Raw genomic sequence first — 11,695 nt, 5'->3', positions numbered from 1 at the left:
TTATGTTTTCTTGAATGAGAAACGTAGTCTATGAGCAGGAAAGCAATCAAGATTCAAGTCAACAGCATTTCACAATTAAACTCTTCCTATAGACGCTTCAAAAGATAAAAGTCCTTTATTTATCTTTTGAAAGCCAAAGTTTATAAATCGCAAGTATTTCTACAAATATTTAAACAAAACTTTCATGACCTGGATTTACTGTGCGAAGTAGTTGACCAGAATCCTTTTAGAAAAACCTCACTCCCACTTGTTCTTACCACTTCACTTCTTTACTATATTCACAGTCTTATGGAAAAGCAATTATTTGCTTCCAAGTTTTTGAGAAAAAGTTGTTATCTATATCTTTCTGTCAGGATTATTGTGACTTTGTGTAGTCTAGAAAAACAGACCTTCCGGCAAACTGTAGGTCTGTGGGTAATAGCTTCTTTCACTAGGCCTGCAAAATGGTAGATATTTTTTATTTTATTGACCTGAAGTCACACGTCAGGGCACTCATTTTAGAATACAGTAACATAGTAATCTACTGCTGGGTTGTCAAGAGTACTTCTTCTCAATGAGTCCAGCAGGCAAGCATTGTCAAGTGCACTTTTACGAGAGCAAGGGTGAAAGAGCGTATCGCATCTCCGTGAGCAAAATCTGGCTAAGTGGCACGTCATGTGTTCTCTTCATTCCTAAAGAGTTATATACTATTAAGTAAGAACTCGTTTTTTACAGTGCCGCAACATGGGGCTAATCTGGAAATGTGGTGTGAAGTAGAATTATCGGAAAAAACAACTCCATTTTTTTAAATTTAACGTAAAGCCTGTTTTATTCTAAGTTAAGGAACTCTAATTTGTGGCAAGTTAATAAACACTGTGCAGATGGGTAGAGTGAAAAAGCAGAAATCAGTCGAATACATATTTCAGCAGCGCAAAACAAGTTCGAGTTTAGTTCCATGAGAACTAAAACAATTAATTAATTTTAAAAACGGGTAATATGGTCCTCTACTGTGGGTACGGCATTTGAAAATAAAAATAATTTTGATTATAAGATGAAAAAATAATAGTAAATTGTTTTTAGTTGCAGTTTTTGAAAAAGAACAACAATTACAAATTAGACATACAGGGTGATCACGTTGGGACTTACCAAAGAGTATGCAACCCGTCTTACACGCTAATGCTATTCTTTTGGGAGTGTATGCGGGGTTGCATACATTTTGGTGAGCCTCAGCGTGTCCACCCCGTATAATAATCATTCATGCTTGCTCGGCTCAAATTATTTGATTAATATATTAGTTGATGTTGATTTTTTTTCATCAGAGAAGAAATATATCCATAGTTGCTGAATTTTTTCTATTGATCTGTGTAGTTTATTTAATAACAGGCATTCGCGTTAAGCCGTAAAGGCTCCTCATGATACAAACGTAATTCTCTCCACTTCCTACAGCTGAAGTACATATAAGGTCATTTTTCATGTAGTAAACGTTTTCAAAAGATTTTCTGAGATATTTGAAAATATGATAAAAGAAATCCACCTTCCTTATTCGATTAGTTAAAGTAAAAAATTTGAACAATTTAATAAAAAGTAGTTGTTTCGAGTTTCAATCATGTGCAAAACTACGATTGAAACTCGAAACACATCCTCATTAGTATCATGAATACTACAAGCAAAAAGTATAAAGATAATTTTGGCAAAAGAAGAATCTTCTCAAATACTTGAAATGTCTTTAATTAAATTATAACTTTGTAATTTCGTATCAGATTTACACCTATCGATAATACATTAATTTTCTAGAAACTGTTTAATGAACCTGCTCAAGAAAAAAGCGAGTTAGTGGTCACTTAGGTTTTAGAGATATGGAAGTTTGATCTCATCCGTTTTCGCTATTCTCAAGTTCTGCAATATCTCTATAAAGTTTCAAATTGTCCAAGTTCTGATTGTTCACACCTTTTAATTACGAACCTCTAGGATCATTGTGATTCACGACAGTCCCTTGCCTCTTAAAAAGTTTTTCATTGTGGAATTATGGATATGTTTTGATCGTAAGACGTCAAATAAAAGGAAAAATTACAACATCCATAAAAGAGTCATCATTGCAGTTTAAGTGAATCAATATAGGATATAGTCATAATAAAAGAATTTCGAGCGAGTGTCTTGCAGGATATTGAATATGCTTCACATCAATTTTATTTCATTCTTTCGGGTGTACTTCCGCAAAGCTTATATTCCTCCTCTTAATTTGACGCTCTGTATACCTACGGATTTTGACTCGCTCATTACGAATTTAATAGTGAAAATAGGCGCAAATGCAATTGTCATGGTGAAAACCATGACAAATCCAGAAAAATCTTAGCTTTTTGCTTTTATTTCAGTAAATAATACAAAATTTAAAAAACAAGCTATGAAGAAGTGGTAGATCTACTCAAAATACACTTTTTGCATGTGATAAAGTTTTTCTAAAAAACCAATATTTTCCAACGAAGTAGAGCAATGGTGGTAAAAAGTGTACAACTGCCTGTAATAAAATTCGTGGCACTCCTGTGAATGGTCACATCCTTACCGCTTTCCAACCTATCATGAGGGAAAGGTACCCCTGTGCCTGATAAAAGAAAGAATTTTGGACACATTTCTAACCCTTTCCTATTGTGCGGGAAAGGTACTCCTGTGACTGATCACAGCAAGAATTTTGGTCACATTTCTGCCCCTTTCAAAAATTTCGTAGGGGAACTCTCCCCTGCGACTGGTCGCAGAAATAATATATGTCACATACCTTCCCTTTTTCAAACTTCTCGTGGAGGGGGGGATTCACTCCTGTGACTGTTTACAGAATTAATGTAGGTCAGATACCTTGCTATTTTCCAAAGTCTCGTAGGGGCAAAAATGCACCCCTGTCACTGTTCACGAGAAGAATATATGTCGCACCCCTACCTCTTTCCAAAGTCTAGTCTGGGCATACATGTGATTGGTCATAGAAATAATTTAGGTCACCTATTTTCCCTTTGCCGACATTGTGTGGGGGAGGCGGAAAGGCGCCCCTGTGACTGGAAAAAGAAATAAGTTGGGTCTTTAAAAAAATCTTTGCCTAAACATTCTATGAGCGCATATTCAGCCTTCCAGGAATTACCATTTTCTAAAAAAATATCAGTCGTAGAGTAAAACTGTGTTGCTCATGTAATTTGTATTTTTTAAAGGTCTGCAGCTTTTCTTTAAGGAATTTTTGTAAATTTTTATAATTAACTTAGCTAAAAAGAAAAAAACATGGTTTTTATGGATCTCTTCATGGTTTTCACCATCAAAATGGAATTTTCGCGTATTTTTACCATCATTTTTATAATCAGCGCATCAAAATATCCGTTCTTCTTTAAGAAGGTTATCAAAAATTATAAAACTAACATATTTATAAAACATATTGAAAATATATTAATCAATATTAACATGGATCCTTAACGGTATATTGGGAAAGTTAAAGATAAATTTTAATCAAGATCTAATTCATATAAGTTTTATAATTTAGTTCATATTTGGCCCACTTTCCCAAAAAAAATTAAAATACAAAGATCCAAATAAAATACTAAAAAGAGAATCCAAGCATCAGTAAAAACTGCCTACTATTAAGATTCAAATTATATTGTTCTCTAATTCACAAACGAACGTTAGAATTAGGAACTTTCATAGTATTGACTTCTCACTCGCGTTATATAATTCTCACCCTTTTGGGTTGAACTTAAAGAGTGAGGTTAGAAGAGCTGCAAGCGTGACAAAATACTCCAACTACTAAATTCTTGACTACGCGATATCTCTTAGCTTAAACTGGCTTGTCGCATTCGCAGTGCTTGGCTTACCCAAAGGTAAAATTCCCTGAAATAATTTTCTTTTCTAATCACTTTTCAACAGACTTATAACACAATAATTGAAGCGGGAAATGCTTAATCTAGGGAATCCCAATCAACCTTATTTTACGTGAAAAGTATAGGATCTTTCTAAAGAAACAATTTACAATCGATTGCGGTATTTGTTTTTTGTAGACGAATGGATCCATAGAATTACAATTTTATGAAAAAATAGATGGTGATACATGAATATTTCAGTCCCTTTTGACGAATCTATAGTGTTATTGTGATTAAACAATTTTTTTAAAAAATGAAATCGATGGGTACCCGTGTCAAAGAGTGAATTAAACTGGAGTTTTCAAAGCAATGTCTAAAGTTGAGAAAAGGAGAAATTAATGAAAGAAGCACAGTATTACATGTGAGAAACTGTGATCAATGCAAGAAATTCGATAAATATGTAAAGGCATGATACGTAACCTCACCTTGCAAATAATTCGTTCTTTTTTCCCTTTGTAGATTCTTTTCGACAATATCCATCGTTTTAATTGGGTACAATTGTGTTCTTCTACAGTTAATTTTGTTATTAATTTTGCACCTGGCATATCTTTAGCATTAAAATTAACTTTTAAAAATTGCACATTTGCACACATTTTCACCTCTGTTTCTCAAAACGGACCGGTAAAAAAACATATTTTCAACATACGCGAAGTAACCAAGTCCTTCTGTAAAAACCCAAATATTTGTTTAATTCCATCTTATTTCGTGTTTTAATTGAATCTCAGTTAAAACTACATTCGCCCAATTGTGGTTTTAGAAGAACCAGTTTTTCAATAGAATTATATTAATTAATACAAAAATTTATATATTTAGAAAAAACTTATATCATTACCGACAGAAAAAAATATCGACTGAGTGAAGACAATGTGTTTTGTCAAGTGTCATTTGTTTTTCCTAAGTGGATTGACTCGAGATAATTGTCGCAGACAAAAAAGGATTTCGATGCCCCAAATGTGGAGAAAAAGAGGACTATTTCACGGTATACTCAGGTAAGTAATAATCTATTTCACAAGTACATCATTAAAATTGCTAGATTTGCTTGATGCCGGTAGCGACGGTGGTACAGGTGATATCGGTAGCACTACTTGGCATTCAAGTCAAGAAAGTTCAAAAGGATCTCGTAGGATCTCATAGCAGTTCAATGATTTTAAAGGATTTTTGCACATTTTTAAGAGTTCCAAGAGATTTGAGAAGTTCGAATTTCAATTTTGATGTATTTTAAGAGATTTTAAGGGACTTTGATGGATTTCAAAGTAACTTTAATGTATTTTAAGTGACTTCATGTGTTGAAAAAATCCCATCTTTAAATTTCAAATAATAAAACCGAGTTCTACGTAGTAAAGTTTGCTTCAAAGTTAGGTACTTGGTTCATAAATTGCAAACAATAATAAAATCTTGGGTGAATTTAGTTTAGATAACAGAAATTTTGTCAATTCAGTTCATTAGTGTAACAAATTTATTTATTAGGCATATAATTTGAATTTTAAACAAAAGGCTAATGAAATAAAGTATATAAATGAATTACAATAAACTTTCTTAAAACACTAAGCAATTGTTTAATGTTATTATTGTTTATTTTATAATGAAGAGAATGAATTAGTTCAAATCTGTAAATGTTTATAAAAGGGAAGTAAAAATAAAAATTTGGATATTTGGGTGCCCAAAATCTAGAGAAAAGGGGGAATATTCACAGAATACCCAGGTGAGAAATAATCTTTTTAATAAGTATTTCATCAGAATTTCTAGATTTTCCTGATGCCGGTAGGAATTTTCTGTCTGGCTGCAACCGCATTATAAGTCAAAATGTAAAGCCACTTGCATAATTTGCGGGATAAGTTTCACAGCTAAACTTTATAATATTAAAAGACACATAGTTTCAAATATGCATCAGAAGAGTATTGCTCTACAATAAAATTAATTTTAATATTTTGATAAACTTTCAATAACAAAATTTTCGAATAATGAAAAATATGCAAGAAAAACACAAGCGAGTATCAAAGGATATTTTTTATTTACACAGTATGCACTTAATAAATTTTTATTTTTATTAGGATTTATTAATATCGGTCTAATAAACATTTATATAAGTTAAAATGACATTATTCATAATAAACAATCAAAATGTTATTTTTTAGCATTTCAAACTGTGCGTGAACAGCAACGAATCAGAAACCGAGCAAGACGCATGCGTAGAAGAGTTCAAGGCTCTTGTTACGAGCACTGCTCCCGAGTTCCGATCTGGGCCAGATCGGATTTTCCACATGTGGCCCCAAGAGGACCGATGATGTGGCTCGCGTCAGAACCATGTCGGGTCGGGTTAGGTCAAACAAGATTATTTCAAGTTTCCTGTTATCGTCGCGATATTGCTTTTCTTTCATATAACTTAAAATGTCAAAATCAAATAAAAAATGTTTTCCAGCTTTTTAGAATTTTATATTTTGTTACTGATATTCTGTAAATAAAGATTAACTTACACCAAATGTATGAATTTCCAGATTAATTAAATTATAAATTAAATTCTTTTGATATTTTCTCGCATATAACCTCACTTTTTAAATCTCACTCCACGTGACCCATGTGTATTAGTCAAACAAAAATAATTCCAAAATAATATCAAGAAGATTAAAATTATTTATCATTGAAATTCATTTGTGTGTGTATGTGTGTAATAGCTCTAAATTTGAGCATTATTTGTTAAAGCATAATAGTTTTTTTCAAAATGCAAATTCTTATCGATAAATTCAAGCAATACAAACAGAAAATGTAATGTATATTGAAAATGAGATATAACGTATAATGATACATAATAAAGAGTATTGAAAAATTGAAGTTTTGTAAAATGCAAAGTTTAAAAAATATTAATATAAAAACTTTTGAAATTTTACTAATTGTCGAAATATAAAATTAAAGGGGCCCTATCTGAGCCAGATCGGGTCCACATTTTGGATGCCCAGATCTGGACCCGGTCGGGTAGGGCGTTTCATTTACGGTCTGGCTCTAGACAGTCACCCCATCGGGCCCACATTTTTCCTGATCGGGGCCCGACCTGCGCCACACCAAAATTTCTGCACGGGCTGTTCTGTAAACAGTCTTATTATCAATAAAAAATTGTCTGTTTGCTAAAAGTGCTTCATATTAATTGTTATAAACCATTGTTGTTATAAACAATTCTTGTTGCAAAATATTAAAATTTGAGATTTTTTAAATGATAATTTCCTTCAATCGTCAGGACGACTCCAGGTATTCCTTAAAATAATAAAAGTTAATTAAAATAAAATTCTGGATACCATGGCTACGGAAACCGCCGAAGTTTAGATTTAGACTGGAAAACGTGATAAGGGAGGGGATGTACTGGGAAAAAGAAGAGAACAGAAAGTGTAGAATATGTGAATGGGAGGAGGAAACATGGGAGTATGTATGGGAAGGATGTAGGAGAGGAATGGAAGATAAACGAAGCTGGAAAGAAAATGTGGTTAGGATTCTAGGCGAAGATGGATTAGGAGATGAATGGATGAAGGAGTTGGAGGGTGCTAGAGGAGCGAATGGGAGAGAATGAAAGAATGCACGTTGAAAAGGTAAATGGAGGTATAAAAAAGTGAAAGAAAAAGGAAACTGAAGTCGCTTAGATTAGAAGCGTGAAAATTGTAAGTAATGGTAAAGTAAGAGTTAAGTAGACTAAGATGCGTTTGCTCACTCGCTTGCTAATAAGTCCTAAATTGCGCTATAGCAGGAAATAGAAATAAGGAACTAGATATAAGACTTTATGTAAATAGTTTTAAATAATTGTATATATAGAAAGGATAAGATTGTAAAAAAATATAGATATAAACGGAAAGACTGTAAGGAATGGAAGTCATGTAAACCCTCAGGGGACACATTATGAATAAAGAAGAATATTCAGATTGTTACATTTTACCAAATATTATCGACGATATATTATTTTTAGGAATATTTTTACTTATTCCTGACCATCAAAGAAAATTTTAATTTGATAAAACCTTAAGCTTAAATATTTTGTCACAACAATTTTTAAGAGCAGTGGTTATTTTTAACTTTCTTAATCTTTTTGTGACTAGCAGTTTTGTAATAAAATGTCATTCCTACATTAATATGAAGCACTTTTAGCAAAAAACAATTGTTACTCATAATATGACTATTTATTAATTTATTCATAAAATTTAATTATAACAAATAAATGGAATAATAAACTATTTATTTGTATGCTATGAGTCCCTAAACATTTATTTAAGATAATATAAAGTTTTCCTGATCAACTATTAAAGTGTAAAAAATTGTTATGTACAGAATTTCCGTTTTTCCATACATTGAATAGAAAATTATTAATGTACAAATAGAGGAGACAAAAGTTAGAAGCTTTAAGCTTTTTAGAATTAATTAACTTTAATTTTGACAAAATTCAAAATCTGACGAAAATTGAAGTGTCTGGACATTTTTGAACACCCGTGTGTTTGAGCACCCGTGTGACTAGACAAAGAAATAATGTTTGTTAAATCCATACTTCTTTCCGGTGTCATGTGGGAGTAGGACAAGAAGGCAGCCCTGTGAGTGGTCACAATGATGATGTTATTTATATTTGTACAATCCCCTACACTGAAAAAAAATTTGTATTAAATCAAATAGGCTAGTTTACTTGGCTGATTTTACTTAAAAGAAGCAAGTATTTCCTTTTTACAAGGGATCGATTTTCTTGAATCAAGAATATAATAGAATCAAGACAACTATTTGAATAAAGAATATATTTACTCTAAGCAAAAAACTATTGAGTTAATTTGTTCCATTATACTTATTTGCGACAAGTTTAATAAAATATTGAATTAAGAATATAATATTCTTATTATAACTAACTAAAATTCTAACAAAATGTTTCTTGATCCAAGTAAATTCATATAATTATTTTCACTACTATTTTAATTGAAACAATGTTCATGTTCTTGAGACGAGAAAATGAATGTATTCAGCGAAGAAATAATTTCTCTTAGAACAATGCTTGAATATTTTCCTTCAAATAGTTATTAATTTGAAACGAATGTGATAGAATCACATCAATTTTTTCAACATAAGAACTGTAGACTTTATACAATAGACATCACACACATACTATGAAAATTAATATATTAGTCCAAATTAATTTACTTCTTACTGCATAAATATCTTAGTCAATATAATGATAGACAAGTTGACATGTTATGAAGTTGGTTATCTTCATCGCTAACAATGATTTTGAAATTCAATAATATTTATAAAATTCAAAACATTATTGCACATAATCAATTTTATTTATTCAAATGTAGATAGGAATTTGCAAATTTGGTAGACTACTAACTACAAGACTCAAAAGTCATTTCATTCCTAAAATCATTAAAAGGTTATAATTTTGCTGCGACTATACAATTTTTCGTTTATTATTTGTATGTATTAATCTATTCAAAATTATAACCATTTCGAATTTTTTTACCCGTGAAACATTTTTGTGAATCGGAAAATGACTGGGAATTTTTTCCTCGATTAAAACGGCCAGCCTGAAATTATTTTTGTGTCGTGTTCAAGGTAACAAACAATTATTAGAACTTAGAAATAACAATAAATATTCCTGCTGAATGCAGGAATTCTTTATTCAATAAGGAAATATTACTTTTTTTGATTAGACTCGATAAAAATTTATTTCAAAAAAGTTAAAAATTTTGTTATGTGAACCTTATTTAATTTAAATTAGAGTTGTAAGGCATAGTTGTATTTTGTTTTCACAAAATTTTCGTGTTCGATAATAGCAGTTTCAAAATCATAGAAATGGCAAAATTCATGAAAGTTATAAGTAAAAAAAAATAGTTTTGAAAATATAAAATGATCATGTGTTATTCTAATTTAAACTAAATGAGTTTCAGGCAACAGATTTTTTATCTTTAGAAAAAATGGTAATCTAGCCGAATGCAAAGAATTAATTTTTCCTTAATGAAAAACAAATTCCTTTATTAGGCAGGAATTTTTTTAATAATTTTCAATTTTATATTCTTACTTGCTATCTAAAATAGTTAATATTTTGTTTTATATGTTTATGTTATTAATTGGCAATGCAATGCTTCCCGCGTACTGTAGTGCGCATATAATTTTGCTATTTTAAATAATTAAGTAGAAATTTAGGTTTTTTAAAATGGAATTAACAGAATTAGGGTTTTCAGTCAATGAATTCAATGATCATAGAAAATTTCATTTCAACATGTCATTAATTACAGAAAATTTAATGCGGATATTCTTAGTATGTATATTTATACAAATTTAATAAAATTAAGTTTTTCAGTCGAAGAATGCATTAATCATGGAAAACGTCTTGGACTACAAATGGTTAACATTTTAACAATCACCCAAATACTTACATATTTTTTTATTATGTAAATAGTAAAAAAATAAATATATGACAGCATAAACAAAGTTATAAGCTTTAAAAAATGCTTAAAAATACAATTATTACATTTTCTTGATAATTTAAAAAAATTGTATGCGCTTTTAAAGCAAAAAATGTAAGAAAAAAGAATTCAATAACATTTTTAAAAAGTTGATTAAGAATGCATTTTATTTTATAAAGGAACAATTAAAAAATTGACACTCACAAATTTTAAAAATAAAATAATTTAAAATGCAAGAAGGAAGCAAACAAATATTTTTCAGCCGAACACCGTGCGATCGTTTTTAAACTGCAAGTTCTTGCACTAAAGCTTTCTTTACAGAATTCTTATTTCTTCTGATTTCGAACTATTTTATATTTAAAAGAAAAATAAATGATCGAGCATTTTTAAAATAGGTAATATTTAAACTAGCAATCAATTTTATCTACAAATTTTAAATTATTTTTTAGGAATTGTTATTTTAAATTAAAAACTGGTTTGAAAAGTATTATAAAAGAATTAAATAAATGGAAATCTGTGCGTTTTACAAACGTTTTTAAAAATCAGAAAATATTTATTTGTCACTTAGGTTATTAGAGGATTTTTAAATTTAAAAGTTCTTTATTTTTTATATGCTAGTTTTTAAGCGCATTTTACGGAGAATTTTTATTTATTGTTCATTACTTTTAGATACTTTAAAACATTTTTAAATATATTAAGAAAAAAAAGTATCGAGCCATTTTTGAAATAATTAAAATTCAATTCTAAAATTTTTCTAAATAAAAAATGATAAATTAAAGTTGAGTTCAACAACTTTTAGTTTAAAGTTGGTTGAGGCTCACCACATGACTTGGTACGACGCTGCCTTGAAATTCTAAACCAAACTTTTGTCATCAAGATCCAAGTACTTCGATAGGGAAGTCGATAGAGCGCACGGTTAGGACACACTAGTTTAGGTAGTCCTCGGCGAGTGCGATTTTTCAACGCGTCTAGGCGTACGATTACATGTGTAAGTAACAGTGTGCACGAATTACGTACTTTAATAATTTAAGAAATGAAGATTATATAAAAATAATTTCGAAAACCATGTTTTTTTTTTAGAAATAGTATTCAGTTGAGGCACTAGTCTATTGCTTCGATACTGCATATTCTTATATTAAGAAAATATACTCTTGAAGTTTATCAGAAATGATTTCTTGGAAGTAAATTATGTTCTGCATTTGAATACATCTCTATGTGAAGTAATACAATAAAGTTTTAGAATAATAAAATGCAATATTCTATCTAAGAATACATTTTCTCAGATTAAGAAAATGTACGCTTGTTCCAAGCACACGGTAGAATGACACTCATATTCTATCGTCCCTAGTCGTACTTGCGATTGACTTGAATCAAGTAATATTTTCTTGATTCAAGAACAATTTTTTT

The 11,695-nt window shown here is 30.2% G+C and overlaps 1 protein-coding gene across 1 annotated transcript in view; it reads right to left on the bottom strand.

The window, feature by feature from the left end:
• LOC117178288 (neurotrimin-like) overlaps positions 1 to 11,695 on the bottom strand; it is a 271,766-nt gene that overhangs the window by 90,835 nt on the left and 169,236 nt on the right. The gene's annotated exons all lie outside the window — the stretch shown is intronic.

This window comes from Belonocnema kinseyi, chromosome 8 (genome assembly GCF_010883055.1).
Source record: "Belonocnema kinseyi isolate 2016_QV_RU_SX_M_011 chromosome 8, B_treatae_v1, whole genome shotgun sequence".
NCBI lineage: Eukaryota > Metazoa > Arthropoda > Insecta > Hymenoptera > Cynipidae > Belonocnema > Belonocnema kinseyi.
The sequence above is the reverse complement of the archived record's forward strand: the minus strand, read 5'-3'. Positions and strand labels throughout refer to the sequence as shown.